General features: G+C 44.5%; 1 protein-coding gene across 5 annotated transcripts in view; it reads right to left on the bottom strand.

Moving 5' to 3' along the window:
- PTPRT (protein tyrosine phosphatase receptor type T) overlaps positions 1-18,894 on the bottom strand; it is a 582,374-nt gene extending 563,480 nt beyond the window's left edge. For 2 of the 5 annotated variants that reach the window (XM_080557608.1, XM_080557609.1), the window contains exons 1-3: positions 16,663-17,273; positions 15,123-15,272; positions 12,448-12,635 (exon numbers count right to left, since the gene is read on the bottom strand). The gene's annotated coding sequence lies outside the window, so the exon portion shown is untranslated. The other 3 variants (XM_080557602.1, XM_080557611.1, XM_080557610.1) reach the window with 3 other exon arrangements.
- Between the last annotated feature and the right edge of the window lie 1,905 nt (positions 18,895-20,799).

The following is a 20,799-nucleotide window of genomic DNA, read 5'->3' as shown; positions in this document are numbered from 1 at the left end:
AATCACAAACAAACCAGAAACTCCTCTGCATCTCCTTAGTGCTACTGCTTCATTAGAGCTTAGTAGGGAAAGACAAATTTGTAGAAGACTGTCCAGTTGTATTCATTAATTTAAGTGTAACTTTTGCTTTTTGTTCTTACTGACAGTAGAAACATTGTCTCTCTCCGAAAATTGTCAGAAACACATAAAGCACTATTGAATAATGTCGAAAGCAAGCTGAGCTAGGAGAAGTAGTGAGAAAGGAATTAATACCCAACACCCCTCTGAAAAGCACCTGATATCTTAGGCTTCCTTGAAAGATTTGGAAACACTGAGGCATTTACTCCACTTGCTTGAAAAGAGCCGAAAAGTCAAAAAACATGGGGAACGCTAGATAATATTTTCTGTAAACCGGTCAATTTTGCTATAGAGACCTTTATTTACACCTTATTTCACTCGAGCTGCTACATATTGCTCTGCAATACAGCTTCTAAATCTTGTCCTTTGATCCCAATCTATTTCCCCATCTGACACTGCAGGCTTCACATTGCCATGTGCTGCACAAGGAATAATGCAGAATTTTTGGAAGAGGGAAAATGGTTTGTGAAGACAGAAGCCACAGTGGGAGAAGTGAGAAAACAACCCAAATCTTGGCGAACTGCTAACTGGCTTAAGAACACACGAAATGCCAGTTTCAGTTCAATTCCCCATCTTCCAAACAGAAGGAGCCTCGGTGCACGCTGAAGGCAGCGCTGGAGCGGAGGTTAAAATACTGCAGATTCCTTGTGCGTGTTCTCTGCACATCAACTAAGGCAGACTGCCTGCCAGAAGAATAGCTGTGTGCCTTTGTCCAATTTTAATTCCTATCTTCATTTTGGAGTAGGTTTCTTTTTGGAAACTCTCTGTCTCTGGCTAATTTGCTGTGTTCTCTGCTGATAAGTGCTGCTTTCTAGCACCAGATATCATAGTCCAGGCAAACTTTGGTGTCAAGATCTGAAGGGCTAAAAAGCAAGAAGATACATTTTGTTCTTTCTTCTGCAGAAAGGACACCCTGCAAGATTAAAGTAACTGGATTTTGATCAGCATTTCCCATTTGCACTGGGCTCTTTACGAATTGAAATGTAAAAGGTCAAAGCTCCAAAAGCATTTTTCATTTCTAAAGAGGTTTGTTCACTACTGTAATTTAATAGCCATGCCAAAGCTGATAAGATTTTGGAATCTGTCCATGGCGTGTATTGATGTCACAGGTCAAAAATAAAGGCTTCAATGTAATTTATTTCTCCAAGCACAGTGAAGATAATAACTCAAGCACAGAGCAATATGTTAAAACTAAATTATATTCAATAAAGATGACTTATGCCAGTCTTCTAAAAACTAAATACACTTGGCTCAATTCAAATTTGCTCATCCCTATGGTATGGTAGCCTCCAAGAGGTTCTTGGGCATTGCACAGCGGCCAACGTGCGGTTCTGTTTGCTCTGAGAGCACTGCAAGGGGCAGGAGGTTGTTCCTCCTTTCTCTGTTCAAAATCTGGCTCAAGGGAGCATTTTCGTGCACCAGCTTCTCCTTCTGTTTTGCTTTCTGCTGGATGGAATGATGCATAAGAGCAAAAATCCTCTCCTGCTATAAATAGGGTCCGCGCATGTGATGCAGGGGGGAGGAGAGCAGATGCTGCACTCAGGGCTTCAGCTGGCATGTCAGCCTGTCACGTGCAGCTGGGGATGGGGGAAGGAGCCACTTCCAAAACACTGGGAATGACAATTCTCAGCAGAATAGGTAGAGCCTTTCCTCTACCACCCAAACTGCAAACTGAATGTAAAGCACTGAACTTCAAGGTTGAGCTGTTTGTCCACTCACGGTGCAGAGCTCTAAAGCTGGAGCTGACAGGGATGTTGTTCTTCCAAGCAGGTATTTACTGGGATCCAGAGGATGCAGGAAATCCATCCTGGTATGGAAGCCAGATCTTAAACCATTATCATTAATGGAGTGTTCAACCAGCAAATTTTAGTGCCAACCCTGACCTAACATTTAGCTTTCACCCTTTATTGCAACTATTTAGGCACACTGCTTCTAAGAATTTCTTTACATGACAGAGGGTTTCCTTACATGCCTCTCATTTGAGGCAATGAGACTTGAATCAGGACACTTGCTTCTGACTGGATGTGATGGGTTATTTTAGGCAGTAACTCTACCCAGGAATTCATAAGATCATTAAAATGTTGTATTTGATTTCAAACAATTTTACAGCCTCAGAGGAGACATATCCAGGGAGAGGCAGAAAGCCTGTGATCCCGGTATGCAGGCAAATACCAAGGACGTTGTACTGGATAAATGTACGAGATGTGTGATGAGCTGGCCCTGTGACCCATAAAACAACATAATGTCTGCTGGTGTGCTTCTCAGGAGTTGCCCTTACTGCAACTACAAAGCACTGCTGAGAGCAGGAACGCTTCAGCACAGGTTTGCACTGAGTTTGAAATCTTCTTTACGTTATATGGATGATTCTGATTTTAGTACAACATCTACACAACTAATAATTTGCAGTAATTTGCATGTCAGAAAAAATTGCTTATAATCTGTGAGGCAGTTAGGTGGTTGTAATTTATCTAATATCACACACCTACGGAAAGCTATGGGGATGAGAGTAAGGGTCAGCTCTTCTGTTGTCTCCAGGCTCTAATGAAAATCCAGGCATGACTTCCTCTAAACAATGAGATATTTCAGCCAGGAAAAATCAACCAGTGTGAGGGAAAAGCAATCAAACAGCAGTCTGGGTTATGAAAATCAAAATAGTGAAAGACTGGTGGCGTTTACCTGCTATCACAACCACAGCTCCAGAATGACCACTGGCAGGGATTAGAATAGAATTAGAATACAGAATAGAAATAGAATATGGAATAGAATACAGAATAGAAACAGAATTAGAATAGAAGGAACCATAATTTGCACCAAAAAGTTCAGAGTAACAAAAAAAATAAAACACCGCAAAATAACAGAACCAAATAAAATTAACAAAATCAACAGTGTAAGGCTGTAAGACGAGCACAGACTCAATGTCTGTTTGAACTGAAGAGTAAATCAGGTGCTACAAGGCTGTGACTGGCAGGTCACGCATCTTCAGCAGGCTGCTGTCAACCACAACAGCCACTGCCAGGTTACAGGCAAGTAACCCTAGAGTCAGGGTGGGTGAAAGGCAATATCAGCTTCTCCAACATACACTCACAAAAGCAGCAGGAGAAGCTCCCCACAAAATAAAGAACAATGCTGGAAAATGCCGTTTGAGTAAAGACCAGAGGAAGGAGATGGATCCTGAAGGCAAAGTGGCTTCTCAAAGAAGTGACAGAAAAACCCTTCATCCACACGCTAAGGTTGTAACTCTCAGGTTATAGCAGCTGGACCCCCTTGTACGCCTTAACAAAGAAAGATTTTAACAGTAAAAAAAAAAAACAACGACAAACCAAAACAAAAGAAGCAGCACCCAAACCAGTTTTAAAAAGCAGGTAGAAGCTTTTTGAAGCTATGTGATAGAAGGTCCATGAAGGTAGTGACCTTGGAAAATAACTCAAACTTCCATCATTAATAAAAACAGCAGTGAAATATTACATAGAAAACTCAACATCAGTTTTCTCAAAGTTGAAGTCCATCAGCATTGCTGAAATGGTGAATGTTTCCTGGAATGTGAACATGGAGAAAAAAAAAATTACTGCTCTACAAAATGAGGGACTGGCAAAGCTTTGCAAGGAAACAGCAAAATGACTCCATGCTCCAAATAGGAAAGAAAAAATAGCTGGTAAACTGGAAAGGTCTTCAGCAGTGTCACTCAGCAAAATGGAAGAGTTGGTTATGGTAAGCCCTGGGGGAGAAGTATTCTGTTTCGGCTCATAAGACCACATATTTATCATAAGAACAAATCAAAACAGCACTGATAGTAAGCCAAAAATCAGTAACTGTTACAGAGCAAGCTCTGGGGGCTCAGGGGAACATCCTTGTTTAACTTCTGCATTGCAAAAAGCATTCAGTGGTAATGGTGTCCATTGCAAGCGCATTTGGGGGGTCTGGAGGAGTAATGCAGCACAAGTGAAGATGTGTGTCTTCTGCCAGGTGCCATCTTCAGGTCCAGATGCAGGCAGGGGCAGCTTGTGTGCCTGATGCTACAGCAATGCTCAAGTTGAAGGCGAGTTCTTCCCCCCCCACTACTTGGCATTGCCACCAGCTCCACTACAAGAAATAACTAACTACTTTCCTTATGAAATGCTTTCAATGATAGCTATACTAAAAAACAATCAAATATTGTAATGACAGCATCGCTCCTGTAAGTGACAGCTTAGCCAACACTGAAGTGAGGACCAGAAGGCTATGCAGAACTGTGGGGAAAATACTGAGAATTATTCAGGTTGAAAACAAGCCTTGCAAGAACTGCAGCAGTTTCAAAGTCAAGAACAGCTTTGCAAGGTAGAGATGACAATCAAGAAACTTCTTTGCATATTCTGGCAGCACGGCACAGGGCCATGGAGATTGCAGAACGGAAATAATGCTGTGAATTAGAAGGTGGCCATTGCCTCTATCAGTTTAAAAAAAAAAAAAAAGATTTGGTTATCAAAAGCCTGCAACTTAGAATCAAACAGGGCATTTTTGCTTTTTTTTTCATTTATTTCTTACCATATGGATGTGAAAAAATGGAAATCCGTAGCAGACACAGGCAGATATGACAGGCCTTTGAAAGCAAATGCCTTAGGAAGCTTATGATGTTAAATGAAATTAATTTCTTAAAAAAATGGGAATTCATCAGAACTCAGCAATCACGCTCTCAGAAGTTAAAACCAAAAGAAATGGTCTGACGTATCTGCTAAGGAGAAGGTCGGCACCTCTGCCTACATCTGGACTGCAGGAACAGCACATGCGGTGCACGCAGCGCAGAGCAGAGCCCGCGAGCAGCAAGTCCCAGCGATGAGCCGACAAGGGCGGTCGTGGCTGCCCGACATCGCTCACACCGTGCGGCAGGGCTCAGCCCACACGCTTTTCTCCACGGTCAGGACGAAGCAGTGTTAGATCCCACTCCCATTACCAATGACCTTAAAGCCTTTTGGCTGACATCCTAGCTCCAAGACAGATGATCTACAAGGAAATCCAAGCCACAGGTTTTCCTGGTTTGCCCATTGATACTCTGAGTATTTTTGCCTCTCCCCGATGAACTCACCGCTCTGCTGCTGGACAGCTTTGGAGCATCTCCAGCTGCAAGTTAGTAGAAACTGTCTGTTAGCTCAGCCTATTCCTAATAAAAGATAAATAACAGCAGCACTACTGGGGCAGAGCCATTGTCCATCTGGCCCCGTTTGCTATAAAGAGGTTTAAAAACGCTAATTGGTGGAGTTGCTTCTCCTATTGGTATGAGGTGAGTGGTGGTCAGTGACCACATTCAGGTAAATTTCATAGGTTTCAAGCCATTTGCTTGAGGTCGTAATATATTTTTGCTGTCTATTATGTTCTTCAGCAGATTCCGGACCATTCAGTGACTTAACTGTCGGATCAATACTAGTGAAGGATATTAAAAACGTGTTCTTAAACAGAATGCTGTTGATTGTTTGTAGACCAGCTGCTGGGCAAATGCTTGCATTGCACAGAAAGCAAACAGAAAGAGCCAGGATCCTAACAAACAGAGCTCGGGGAGGATGAGCAGGATGACTCACGTTGGAGGAACCATGTAGCTCCATGAGGCTGGGGTTCTCCTAGGCAGGGCAATGGCAAACTCCCAACACAGAGCTGAGGTCTCCTTCCTGCTTTATCTGCAGTTCATTACCCATCGTAGAATTGTGGAATTAATAAGAAGGCTTTGGTGACCCTGGACCATGCTCATAATGAGGAATGGATGTTAGCAACACTAAAATGAGCACAGTAATTAGTGTTGCCTATCTGCAGAGACCCCAGAACCCTCCAGCACAGAAAATAGTCCGCTTTTACACGTGGATTGTGTTCGAGTGCCTCTTCCCTTGATCTCTGTTATACAGCAGGTTTGTGGACAGATGCCTCCAAAGCCTCTTTCCATCCCAATAAATTGCAATATGTCTCCTCAGCCATCATGCCAACAGCCCCCCAATGACTTTGGATGTGAGGATTTTGGCTTTTGGTGAGCGCTGCCATTACCGCTCAAATCAAAGCACCTGCAGCAAGCTCAGCACCCCAGAAATCTGCACGTCAGAGCTGTGCACCCAGGATGTCCATGGTGGTAAGGGGCACAAGCATCCCCAGTGCTGGGGAGCAAGGGGCTGGTGACAGCCTGATGGGAAAACCTCACAGGGCATAAATACAAGGGCATCCTTCCCACCGCTGGCAGCTCTTTACAGCCCTGACCTGCAGGGATCTGGGCTTTTTTCTGTAGCTGGTGGAATGAGTGGTTTACATATAAATTATCCGATGAATGTAGCCTTGTTTTCTGTTCATGAATCATTCATGGCCTGAGCCCGGTTTTGGCAAATGCACACGTTTTCTGTACGTATCCTCTGAATCCTTTGAAGAGTGCTGAGCTGACAGCGGTGCCCAGGCTGCCCCTTTGGGTTTTCAATACACGTGGCCTGCAGGCAGGTGAATCTCGTGGTCTCATTTTGGCCCCGTTCACTGCATAACTGAGCTGTTCAGATCCAGGTGTAAAATGATAAAGCCAACTAGTACAGTGTCTTCCTTGGCCTGACCCCCAGCTCCTGTTGGCCACTTGCAGCTCCATTAAGAGAACTTTGTCAGGCACTGCTCACACACCACTGACACAGCTGTTTGAGGGTTTTGTCCTCACTTCTTGCTACGGAGATTTTCCTCTAATTTCAAGCCTAAATTAATTCCTGGCTTATTTAAATAATTTGTCCTTCCCATACTTTGCACACCCAGTCTTCACCTAAATCAACAAAGTGCTTTCTTCCTCTCTCAGACGAATAGCCCTTGTGTTCCTCTGGCTGTCCCAGATCCCTTCACTGGACCATTTGCAGTTTGAATTCGTAGCTCTCACACTTTTGGGAAGAGCTGCGCACCTAGTTCTGATGAGATGAGGCCAACCTTTGTCAAATTGAATTAGTGCTTCCCTGGACTTCCAGCACTAGCTGGAAATCCCACTTGGATATACCTAATCATTTTATTCTTGAGACCATATAATTGGCCATTAATGGTTAACCCATGACATTCAAATACACTTGGTCACTTCTAACAAATAGCTGAAATTTTTGCTACTGTTCCATAAGAACTTGTCCATACGTTATATACTATTGCATTTTATCCCACTTATTTTACTTCAGTTTTCAAGGTCAGTCGTCAGTTAATAGCCCCATCCTGGTGTGCCCTGACGATGCTCCCAACATTGCATGAGCTGTAAATGTCATTGGCACACTCCCACGTTCCCTTCCAAGGTCAGTGCAGAAATGAAATATGTTCAGTCCCGCTCCTGGTCCTGGGGGATGTTTACTGGTAACCTCACTTCAGAGCGATAATTCCCCTTTAGGTGTTTCCTGTCATTGGCCTCCCTTTAGCCAGTGCTGTACCCACTTTACAGTTCCTGTATAAATTCTCCACGCTTTCAGCTGAGCTGATAATTTCCCATGTGGCACTATATCAAATGATTTCTTCGGTCCAGATAGATGAGATATCCTGCATTTCCTTTGTCTACAAAAATCATTTATCTTATCAATTTTATCACAAGCAGACACACTTGCCCAGCAGATTTTCATCGCTGGCAGGACGATCATGACCGCAACACAAAATTGGGGTGCTCTCTACAGCTTTGCTGGACCTGTGCATTTGGAGAGGGGGCTCTAATTTCAGAGACAAAATCTCTTACAGTACTACCCCTGGAAATGACCCAATTTGCCACCGAGGCTGTGAATAGACGGCAACTCTCATTCCCATCATGGAGCTTAAAGTCAATGCCAGCGATGTATTTTCTTACAGCAGGCAGCTACAGCCCAGCACAACAAGGAGAGAAGACAAGGCATTTGCCTGCTTTATTTCGCTTGCTGTTATATATCTATTTGTTTATTGTAAGGGAAAAGTGCATGTTTTTTACACAAAACTGATAAGTTTAGTGCTTTCATTTTATGTTCTGAGCAGTTAAGCCATTCAGCGTTTTAAGCGTAGCACCGGTTCTTTATAACTCAGTGCTGACAACAGGAGTGTAAGATAATGGAGCCTAAAGAGAGAGATTTTTTCCATTCTTACATTGTTTCTGAAATATGGAGCGATCAAATGCACTCAGTAGAAGCTTTCTATCAGTAAATCTTCAGTAAAAGTGCCTTGAAAAGTTAGACAGAAAAATTGTGGAAGGATAAAAAAAAAAATAAAGGCTTGTGGTTTCAGTAAAAACTCACAAAAGTTTTCTGAAAATTCCTTACAGGCACTGCAGCAGGTTTTCTCCAATCTGGTTTGAAGGAAAGGGCTTCAGCCCCTCCTTATCTCAGCATTCACACAAGAAATGAATACCCAAAAATAATTTTGGGGGTTTTCCTCATCTGTGGCACAGCACTTGGGCAGAAGAGGGAAGGGTTAATTTGAGCCATGCTTTCCAAGCGCTGCAATCGCAAGGTGAGATCTGGGAAGCTGCTGCTGTCCCCTCCAGGTGCCTGCCGCTGCTACGGGCTGTCCTGAACCTGCAGCAGAAATATTCTCTCCATTTCTCAGGCTCATCATGTCCACAAAATCCTGCCTGCTGGTTACAGCCCGCATGTTCGTTGTTTCCAGATCGCTGAGAAGTTCTCATCCCTCCTGGGTGTCTGGTTTTAAATTCCTGCTTGGGCACATTTCCTGAAGTGAATAGAAATGTAGGACTTATCTACACACGCAGTTGATAGGATCTTCTGCAAAAACTGCCCATGGGCAATTATGCATTGAAAGGGCAATTACACACACAGCAACCCAATTTGCATACAAAATCCAGCTCATTGCCAAGAATTGTATGTACATTTTTGTGCAGTATTCAGAAAATTGGGTCCCAAAGATATAAATCCCTTCTTCTGATATCAAATCACTTTTTACTTCTGCAACCAGAAATGGAATAAAGGAGTCACATTAGAAAAATATTATCAGAAAATGAGCAAGGCCACATCGAATCAGGCTGCAGGTCTGCCTGGCACTGGTCAGGGGTCAGAGGAGCCGTGTAGGAACAAGCCCAATGTGTCCCAAGGCTCGCCGAGCATCTTCTGCCAGCATTTTGTGGAGCAGTGACTTTCGCAGTCAAAGGAAGGCTTTCAGTATTCAATAGCCTGGATTATTCAGAAATAAATGGGTTATTCTTGCAGATAAAAATTCAAATAGAGAATAAACCAATTCTATTTGCTCACATATGTCCATATCAATACAGCGTCTGATGCGTAAATATGCCACAGCAAGCAGATTCCTCTCCCTGCCTCTGCACAGTGCAAATGCGGGTGGCAGCGCCGCGCTCTGTGCTGTGTGTGCACCCGCAGCTCTGCCAGGACTGCCCGAGCCGGCACCAGCCGTCCCTTCTCCACAGCCCTTTCCTGGGGCACTATCGGCCTTGGCTGTAAGGAAGACAAGAGGCAGAAATCTCTGGTTTCTTTGCACCATCACTGAGACTTATAAACCCTAGGCCGGGTGACGTTTTCATTCAGCTGGCATGTTTTGATAACCCTACTTCCTGCTGTCACAGGTATTCAGAGTTGAAAAATAAAGCCACCCTTTATGAAAGTACATTTAATGAGAGTTTAATGTTCACACAGTAAATTTGCGAGCAGCTGGATTTGTTTTTAAGTTTCCTTGACGTCCTTTATTTGTTTAATACATGGGTCTATAAAAGCCATTTATCTGCGCCTGCTAATGAGCAATAGGGGACTCAGCAATTTAAAACCTGGAACGGGGCATCAAAATGAAGAATGCAGTAAAGGCTGCCGGAGCGGGGAGCTCCAGATGTGACAATCGGTGCTTTATAGGGCAGGAAGATGGAGCACAGGCATGTGGCTGTGGTGTCACACAAGCTATGGGCTCACAGACCCAGAGCTGTGATTTCCATCAAGCTAAACATGAACTAATGAACTTGCTTCCTCTTTGTGCTAACGAGCTCAGCCTTAGTCCATGCTGCAATGGGAGCCTTGCCAAGGAAGGCCTAAGAGGATGGGTGGGAAGAAACAGGATGTCTGTGGAGATCCCAGATGATCTGAAGCTGACTTCGGTAACAGAAATCAACCCCAGTGACCCTGCCACCTCTCTGACACTAAAGCTGTTGGGGCTTTTACTAAGAAATAGCAATGAGAAGGTAGTGCCTACCCACGGCCATTGTATTGCACAAAGTGAAAGCATCATCTGGGAGCCTCCAGAATCAGCTGGAGTTGGGGAAGACTTTCCTTGGAACATATTCCATCAGAAAGACAAAGACTGAAATTGAAGAAAAGATAAGATTCTCCTAATATATTTTGATTTGAGAAATTGTTTTGGAAAAAGAAATCGCTAGGAAAAAATATTTAAACTAGGGTACTTTTTCTTGATGTCTTTAAACAAAGCCTTTTAAGCTACATAACAGCAGGACATTGATTTTATTTTAAAAGAATTAAAAGCTGCATAATGAAAGTCTTTAATTTCACGAGAAATATTTTTTACTTTAATTTCACTAAGTGGATTTTATGAATTGCTTCAAGTTGATGTGAAATGATTTTCTTTTACATTTCCTTATTCAGGTTGTGCAACAGAGAGAAAAATCAGTTCTTTGCACAGCTTTACTCTTGAATATATTGAATTCCTCTGCGAAGATGGAAAGGATGGCAATCCTTGCAAACCGAGTAATTCAGATGAATAGTGTCTTCAGAGTCAATTACCACTGTGTGGAGCTGCTTCTCACTTCTGTCTCATCTGGACTCTCCAGCTCAATTTTTGCTCTCCTCAGAATTTCTGATTTTTCTTTTTTCTTTTTTTCTTTTTTTTCTCCAGACAAACTAGAAAGGGATCCCCTCTGTTGTGCACATGGATTAACTAGAGCAAGGAACTTTAAAACAAGTCCCAAATCCCAGAACTGCTGTACTGCATTATGAAACACCTCACCAATACCTTTGTGCGCTTTGGTCCAAATGTCATCTTCATAAGCTAAGTTACTGGCAACCCCAGTCCTATCTGGTTTGAACTCTGCAAAAGGGGAGAAGAGTTTAGCTTTCCCCCAAAAGCAGATGGTCAAAATCCAGCCCAGCTCTGAGCCACCACATGGGGCCCAACCCCCAGGGTCTCCTAATGGGTCACCGCTAGTTCTTTCTTGCAGGCAATACCAATTTAAGGGAGAACACCACTAAATGTATAAATATCATGAATACCACATACGTTACCATTTGTGAAAGACAAGTATTTCATTTTCCTGCATTCATGTTGGTTTAAAACAGCAGAGCTGCCTGCAGCGCCAGTCTCTGCCTGCCCAAGCTACCTCTGCATAAGAAAAGCCATGAATTTAAAGCACTTTGTCTGCCTGCTGTAACGGTCCACCACGGGCAGAAAAACACTGTTACCTCCTCCCAGTGTTGGTGTCCATTATATGCCTTCCTGTTTGGTCTGGCAACATGCCGGTGCACTTCCTATTCTCTATTGCTAGGGAGATAATAAATAAGGCCAATTATTCCTATCGGGGTTGCATTAAGAACCACTACTTCCTGCAGTGCAATGTAAATGCCACTTTTCATTCTTATTTCAATGATTCTTTAGCCAGTTATGGATCCATGTTGCTGTGCTTATATCAAAGGCAGTTTTAATTTATTTCAAGATTAAAATTTTATGAGAGATTGCATCAGATGCTTTTCTAAAATTCAAATAGACTGTGCCCACCACATTCCCTTCAGCTAGTAACTGTAACTCTATTTTAATAAGATATTGAATTTGTCTTCAAGATTATTATTTTTTTCTGCATAAACCCACCGTCAAAGGAATATTTTTCTCCTTTTTTATTTCAGATTTAGAAATTCGATGGATGGTAGCTGACTGTGTCATACTTTTTCTGATGAGTAGGACAGTATTTACATTTCCTCCTTTCCTATACATTTCCTCCTCATATAATTTCTCAGAAATAACTCAAATAAGTGACTCCATCTGGTAATCCCTTTATCATCCTAGGATGCATAACTCTCCAATTAGTTGGTCTCTATGCGTTTTACATTTTTGTGAGGATTTGATTAATTTGCCTTATCTCTTTTTTTTTAATGCTTTCTGTTCAGTTATGTATAAAACATCTTTAATATGAACCTGATTGTACTGCATAAACATACAGGTCATATTCTACCATGAAAGCCTGCACAAACCTGTTTTGTTCAATGAAATGGATGCCCCTTGCGCTGTGCCACCTGCAAGGTTGGCCGCTATGTGCTGGCAGGGACATCTCCAACTCCATCTCCATCTCCCAAAACCACTCTTGGAATGATGCACATCAGGAGTTTGTGTTTCACTCCATCATAGCCTCTCCCTGAGACTGTTTCAGCTCTAATGTATAGCCTGATGTAAGGACATACATACCCTGTGTTGTAAGACTTTCCTCCGCAGAAGAGGAACCACCTCTTTCCAAAGAGACTGAATATTCACTACTGGGGAAGGACGTCCGTAGCCCAGCCTGTGGCCACTGCGTATCTGGTTCCCTGTTGCCTTGATTACAGCAGCATCTTCCTCATCTTAGTGTATTCTCATCTCAGGCGGCCAACTTGCTTCTGTCAATAATAAAAATAAGTAGCAGAGCATCCAATGTATTATTGATCAGAAAATAAATATTTTAGTGTTTTTCAATAATTCAACATTGTCTTAAAAAAAAAAAAAAAAAAAAAAAACCAAAGCCCCATGAACAATGAAGAAAATTCCCCAAGTCCAGAGAGGGCTTTTGGGAAAAATGTAAAAAGGATAAAATCTGTGTTAAAAGCAGACATGCCTCTCTCATTTTTTAAAATGTTTTCAGGTTCGATATAATAGTAGAGGGTTTGATGCACTTAATGATTCGCCTGAGCTGGTTGGGAGGGTAAAATATCTTTCCTACCTCAATAATTCATCAGAAATAATGTTGCAGTGGGAAGTATACAAAGGGTTGCACCCTGACGGAGCAAAGAAGCAAGTATCTGCTGCAATAGCATGCTTGCAAGGGACTGTTTATTTTATATGCTACTTCTTTCTATCCTTAAAGAAACCACCAGCTCCTTCTCTTCTACCACAGCTTGTGCCAGATTGACTTATTTTTTACACCTAGATGAAACAAAAACAAAAACAGAAACAAAACCAAACTTTCTTCTACTTTCTATGACAACGGCCTGTAAAAGCACACACCTAGCGGTAGCTGGCTGAACATTAGATACTTGTACCACGTTTCTCAGTGCATTTACTGGGAGACGTATCACGCAAGCAATAAAGACCACTGCAAGTACTTTTCTACTCTTTAAAAGTGCCTTTGAAAATTGGCAAAAAGGAATTCTGTGGTTGCTGTCTTTTATCATATTTGACCTGTTTACAGCTCCAGAGGGATGGTTTCCCTGGCACTTAGTGCTGCATAGCCATCCATATCTGATCACTAAGTTTCCTTGGCTCTGATCCAGTAATCAGTCAAAACTTCTGCACTAACTGTATTTAAACGATGCCCCATTTCCGTACAGAGGTTACGAAGTGCTAATTTCATATAAAAAGAGGAAGGCTCTATCACATCGGAAGCAGAAGGCTGATGAAATGGAATTACCGTAAGCAAAGGAGGGGAGATTTACAAGAATCTCTGTCCTCCTCCAGTCCCTTAGCCTTCATGCCTCTTCCCATGCTCTTTTTCCAAGGGAACACTTGAAGAGCTCCACAGACCCGAGTCTGCAGCTCAGCTCAAGGCAGCTCATCAAGGGTGCAAGCCAAGAAGCAGTGGCAGTGCTGACACCTCACACGTCCCCCGGCTCTTCACACTCTGCTGGTGTGAGTCCACACTGAACACTCACCCTGCTGGCACTAGGCTGCTTTTATTATCTATTATTTTTTATTATTATTGTTATTTAGCTAGAACAAAGTTAGCTTTGTTCTGCCTAGCCATTCTTGGAAAATAAGACGTGATTTGCTTTTATTCTAGATGCAGACATTCAGTTTATTAATAATTATGTGAGCAATGGTAGCGTGCACTAGACCTAGTTCACATGAATGGCAGGCTCACTGAAAGAACTGGCCTGGCTGGGGGGTGAATCACCATTCCTGCATCAGAGCTGTGAAATTGGGATGAAATACGCTACTGATGCTGATTCCCTCCTCGTTTAGCTCCAGTTCCTAACAGAGATCAAAGATCCTATTAGACAGATTTTATGAAGAGACAGTCCCTCATCACAGACTTTGAACGAGCTGAACAAAAATTGTTTAAAGAAAAAAAAAAAGGGGGGTCTGGCTCTTCCTCCAGCAGGTATGTGCACATCTGAAATGTCCCAAATAAAGATTTTAAAAACTCATTTCCAGAATTTGCAGGAGTTCTAATGAATCTCTCCGGCTCTCTGACGCAGAGGAAGAAATATCTCATTAGTTTAAATTAAAACAAACAAGTGAGAGGAAAATGCTCCAAAAAGGAGCCATCAAAGCATTAAGGCTGCGAACATAATTTAAATAACAGACTTCTATGGGACACAAGTGAGAATTGGGGCAGTGGAAGAACTTGGGCTTTGGGGTTTTTTTGGGCTTGCACATCAGACATGCTGTTCCTGCTGAGTCCCAGGGGCAAGGCACACTCAGAAAGGACCAGGAAGAGAGCACTGGACAGGGGTGGATGTTCACTAAATACTCATACTCAAGCCAAACCTGTTGTCACTGACTTCCAGAGCTGCCACATCACCACTAAAGCCTCTGCTTGCCTTCCAAGCAGCCAAGTCACCTTTCCAGCAACATTGGTGCAGCCTAGGGCAGCTCTGAAGGTACTTTACCACTCCAAGATAACATCCCTAGTACTTTCCCTGTCCTTTCTTAGCTGCTGTATAAATATATGCATGTGCTACCATGACTTGAAGTCTCATAATACTGGGGTTCCATAAAATTGGAGTAATTTATTCCATTAACCAGGCCAGCTAAAAAACAAGATTTGTATTTCCATGACAAACGCATTTCAAAACTTGGTCTCACTCTGCATTGCAACCCTCTCCACCTTCTGCCCATTTAAGTCAATATTCCTGAAAAAAAAAAAAGTTTTTAAAAATCGCACTTACAGACCAAAATCTCTGGTCTTCACCAAGAGAAGTTTGCCTTGATGGTGGGCATGTTGGCCGTCTGCTACCTTCAACTCCTTTTGATGACTGGAAATGGCTTTCCCTGGAGGGGAAAGTCCTCACTGTATTCTAGCTCCTGCTGTTCTGCTCCTACCCGGAAAGAAGGAAAAGAGAGAAATTCAGCGTAAGAAGCCTCCGATTTGTTCCCTGAGTGCAGCTCTGGTGCCGCAGCCTCAATCAGCTGCACGCCAAACACTTTAGTTAATTGGCAACAAATTGGGAGATATGAGTTGATTGCAATAAATATTTTATTAATTTAAAGAAACAAAAGGTTGCATCTAGCCCAGTTTGATTGTGCACAGCCGCACACATTAATATGTAATTGCCACATCAATTGGCAATCGTGGGCTCAGAAGGAGCTCATTAGGAAAAATACTTCTGCATGTATCCTCAGTAGGTGTCAATCAGCATTGCGCCATTGAGATCGATGGAGCTAGGCTTATTTATAGTTAAAACAACAAGAATTCACCTGGAAAATAGATCCTACAGTATGTTTTCATATTTAAGCTAGACAGAGGAAGAACTGATTTTTCCTCTGCATTTTTTTTGTTTACTTAAAAATGCAATTTTTTCTGTATCTCACCTATGCTTAGAAACCAGGTATTATTTTTTGTGCCTAACACTGTAACTAAAATACAAATATTCAAAACTAATAATGCTGTAGCTCTCTACATCCCGTGTTTGCCTTCTCCACTCCATCCCACCAGCACAATGTGAGGAGCATCTCTGTCTGGGGGGGTGGGAAAACATCTTACGTTCTTTCTGTCTCCAGTTTTGAGGTTTTCATGATAAAATCAAATGCAGGCTATGGCAGAAACATGTGTGGCAAAGCAATGACAAGAAGTGGTTGAATTATTCATGGTGAATAAATTAGCGATGAGCACAGACCCTTCCCAGCACAGGAAGCCTCTGTTATCAGAGTTATCTCTGAGGTGGTAGAGCCCTGTGCATGTCCAGAGAAGCTCCACCTAACTGGACAGACTTTCTGGGGAAATCAGTGCCAGGATCAGACCTGTAACTTGAAACAAAGCACTAGAGCTGTCGCTGTAGTGATGTTTTATTAGCAAATATGTATTTCATTTTCATCCAAATGTTGCACAGCAAACCACTGATTTCCACACAATTTTTGATGGGAAAAAGTCAAAATAAAGCACTTCTCTCTCATTTTGATAAGGAAAAAAAAAAAAAAACACATCACATCACCTATTTAACTCACTTAATCCTTTTTTTTTCTTAATTTCCTGCGTGTTTCTGATGTTCTCACATTTTAGAAAGAAAGAACCACAATTATATCACTAACGTTTTTTGTAACACTTTCATTCTGTCGGAAAGGTAAACAATTTTTCTCTTCTTTGTTTTTTAAACTCAAAGTTTTTCTGCAGAACAGAAATTCCTCTTTCTGACCAATCTGCTGTGCGGATGAGATGAATAATTTTTCCGGCTGCATTTTCTTCCTAAGTTGTTTACTTTGACTACTTACTAGTCATTCTGTGGGATATCTGAGCTGTCACTGAAGTCATTTTGGCTTTCCTTCTGCTCCTGGAACAGAGGACAAACTGTTTAAACAGAGGAATAACAAACGATGAGCAGCAACTAAAGAAATGTAAATAATTCATAAATAGTTGTTTCTGCGCATCCTGGCGCAGCCGTTCCCCAACAGCTATGCAAACAGAAATCTGTTTGTGCAGCAATACTCGAGCCCCTTCCCATCGCTGTTCTCAAGCAGCAGCCTGGAAGCAGATTTAAGAGCTGCCACCGGCTGTACAGAAAGGGAGAAGATAAGGCACGGCGAGAGGGGTGTTCCCGTCACGGGAAAGGGCGATCGGTCCGGTTTCATCGGCACTTTGTGTGATATGGGACCACAGAACGGCTGGGGAAGGAAGGGCCCTTAAGGCCCACCCAGGGCCGCCCCCTGCCCCCAGCCCAGGCTGCCCCCAGCCCCCCCCAGCCTGGCCTCGGGCACCCCCAGGGATGGGGCACCCCCAGCTCCTGGGGCAGCCTGGGCAGGGCCTCGCCGCCCTCAGAGGGAAGGATTTCCTCCTCACATCTAAGCTGAGCCTGCCCTCTTCTAGTGTAACGCCATCCCCCCGGCCTGTCCCTACCCCCTGGCAGGGTCCCTCCCCTCTCTCCTGCAGCCCCTCAGGCCCGGGCAGGCGCTGGGAGCTCTCCCGGGGCCTTCTCTGCCCCAGGCCCAGCGCCCCCGGCCCGGCTCCATGGCGCAGGGGCTCCCCCCTGAGCCCCCCCCGGCTCCTCACAGGGGCTGCCGCGGGCAGGGGGCGGTGCCGCCGCCCCTGGCCCCGTCCCCGTGCCGTCAGCCGCTCTCGCGATAGCGGCGGGCCCGGCGCTGCCCCGCGCTGCCCCGGAGCGTGCCCGGCTCAGCGCGGGGGGGGTCGGGGGGGGTTGTGTGTGAGGGCACGGAGCTGGAGGAATGCCCCGGGGCTAAATTCGTTCGTTTCCGTAGGGGGACTTGTAAAAAAGACGGGGAGCATCTCTTTGCTCAGTCAGATATTGACAGGACGAGGGGAAACGGTTTTAAACTAAAAGGGGATTTAGGTTAGAGGTGAGGGGGAAATTCCTCACTCAGAGGGCGGTGAGGCCCTGGCACAGGCTGCCCAGAGAGGCTGTGGGTGCCCCGTCCCTGGGGGTGTTCAGGGCCAGGCTGGGTGGGGCCTTGGCCAACCTGGTGCAGTGGGTGGTGTCCCTGCCCATGGCAGGGGGTTGGAGCTGGGTGGGCTTTGAGGTCCCTTCCAGCCGAAGCCATTCTGTAATTCTATGAAAGTCAGGACTTTTTTTTTTTTTTTTCTCCAGCTCTGCAGATGGGAGGCAGCAGAAGCAGCACAGGGGGGTCCCTGTGGTACCCAGCCCACACCAAGCAAGGACTACCCTCCAGCAAGCACCACACTCCCCACCCGGCCAGCCACCATCTCCCACAACGCCTGTCTCCACCTCAACTTCCAGAAACACCAAATTTGTCCAAGAAATCGTGCCGGGCGCTTACCTCAGCAGCCCCCTGCCTTTCCCAGGGCGCTGCAGTGTGGATGTAGGCCGCTGCACACCATCAGGCTCCCAGGACCTCAGCCCCGCTGCTCAGACCCAGCCCTGAGCAGGATCTGATGGTGGTGCCTGGGGTCCGCCACAGAGGTGCTCCACGCCGGCCTGTGCCAGCAGATGGCTCTGGGAGATGCGTGCAGGGCGCTCAACCTTCTGTCTGAAGCTGTTCTTCAGTAAATAATTAATGAGGAATCGAGTAATTCAGACTTTTCAGTTTGGCACAGGGACTATGGGTTGCTCCCACCATATTGAAATCTCCATGCTATCAACTCAGAAAGTAATGACAATGGTAGCTAGGTGAGAGTGGATAAATTCTGGGTGATGCCCTGCAGACAGCTTCCCAAGTGACCATAGAATCATCCCCCAAGAAACAATAAGTTTACCATTGGCCCTCTTCTGAATCTTCTCTCTTGATTTTTTCATCGTTCCACCAGCACAGCCAGTCGCCGTGCTTTTCTTCTCCAAAGTAAAGGGCTGTTATTTACACAAGGTGAAGCAAGAACGGGGAGGGAAATGGGTGACAGGAGCTCCTGTACGTTCTTGCCCCATGGGTCTCACTCTCTGCAGTGTCATGGGAGGGTAACCCAAAACCCAAATCATGAGCAGACATCCTCCAGCAGAGGAAATTCCCAGCAGCCGAGCGCGGTGGGTGAGCTTTCCCAGCCTGACATTCCCCCCCCCCCCCCCCCTTACATCCCTCTTTGTGTTTAACCCAGCCTAATTAAGTTGCTTAATTCCATTTTGCTGATACATTGTGGGAGCAGAGCTCCGTTCCAGCAATGCTAACGAGCCTCAGAGAGAAGTTAAAGCACCCACTAATGTGTTTAAATGAGTTCTTCCCTGGAGCTTTGCAGTCAGCTGGAAGATGCCAGCGGTGGCACAACGGGGCAGGGTCAGCCCCAGGTTAAGGTCCCTCTTCCTACATCAAGCTCCTCAAATCAATCAAAGCCCATGGAGACCACCTGACGGAGCTGACAGCTTCCCATGTACCTCCTGAGCTTTGTCCTTCAGAATACTGTGGAGCATCAATGTTTTTTTGGTTGTTTTTGTTGTTGTTTTTGTCCTAAAACAGTTCTTGGGATGCTTCTGCATTCCTAGGGAGAAGGGAGCTGCCTCGGACTGACCCCTCTAATGCTGCCAAGAAATCTTCAGCGGCTCCTTCACCCCCCTGGGATCAATTCTGTGGAGGTAATGGATGGCTCCTTCATCAAGTCTTTCTTCTTGCAGTAAATACACTTCCTCGTAGCAGGCATTAGCATGGTCAAGTGAACTCTTTGCAATCAATGGCCAAGGGTGAGGAAGTTTCTCTGAGAAAAAGGTTGTGTTAGCAAACTTGGAGGCTTGCTGCTGGGGCAGAATGGAGGGCTGAAAGGAGCAGCACTCAGCTTCTCTTGGGCTGTTTTATTCCTACACTTTTTGTGTACTTTGCATAATAATGCAATAGAGCTGACAAAAGATTTATTCCTGGCGCCTATAAAATGACACAATACAATGAGTTTTAAACAGAGAGGAGAAAAAAAATCAAGAGAAAAGGTAATTATGCGGGCTCCTCTTAAAGTCTGTAAATGCTATGGACAGAAATTCAATTAGTGCAGATGAAACTGCAGAAGCATTCATTTTCTTCTTTCTTTTTTTTAAGCCTTTTAATGTCCAGGCAACAGGGTGGATTTAAAAGACACCACTTGTGCCTCATATGCATGCAGGCACATATGCATGCATACATCTGCACACATATAACCGTCGCTGCTCTCCTTTACATCCACACACAGCTATTCTCTTTTATGATGGAGCACTGTTTGCTTAAGCAGAAATATTCTTTGTAGATTATATATAATCTTAAACCAGTGGTGCTCATCCATGGACAACAGTGTGCGCATGTAGTTCATATAAATCAGTAACTCACTCACAGAGCACGTTTGGGTTAGAAGTACTTTTGAACTGAAAAGATGTTGATGGGAGTGCTGGGCACCCAAGCCTTCTACAGCACATTTGTTTTTTTAAAGCCTTACCAAATTCTCTCAAACTTCCCAGCCCCGCTCCAAAGCCAACTCATGTACCACTTCCTACGAAGAGGGCACCAAAAAATATTAAAGCGGGCTGCAATGCAGGGACACACCACGTGCACGACACTGCACCCGTGATGCGTTTTCTTGAGGTTCTAGCTTTCTTTTGCAGAGGGCCCTTTCCCCGAGGTGGAGCTTTCTGGGGCTGCCAGAAGCCCTGGAAAAGCTGCTTTGTTGCCTACGTTGCACCTTTAGTCTCAGCACCTTCTTGAAATACACGGTGGTGGACCGTCTACATGGGCATTTGGGTGCTGCAGCCATCGGGAGGCTCAGCACAGCCCATAAAAAGCTTGGGCATCTCCAGTGTTGCATCCAGAAGGACTGTCTCGCTAGGGACAGGCTGAACAGCGGCCGTCTGCTGATGCTGCGGCTGCAGGCAGCTAACGCAAAGCACGAGCACCATCTACTGCTGCACAGCACTGGGCTGTCTGTTAGCGGCGTGCCGGGGGCTCAATAAGGCGCTGTTATTATGGTCAGGTTTCTTGACAGTTGCACTAAATGAT

Source organism: Anser brachyrhynchus, assembly GCF_964034855.1.
Source record: "Anser brachyrhynchus genome assembly, chromosome: 16".
Classification (NCBI taxonomy): Eukaryota; Metazoa; Chordata; class Aves; order Anseriformes; family Anatidae; genus Anser; species Anser brachyrhynchus.
This window is presented reverse-complemented; position numbering and strand designations above follow the sequence as displayed.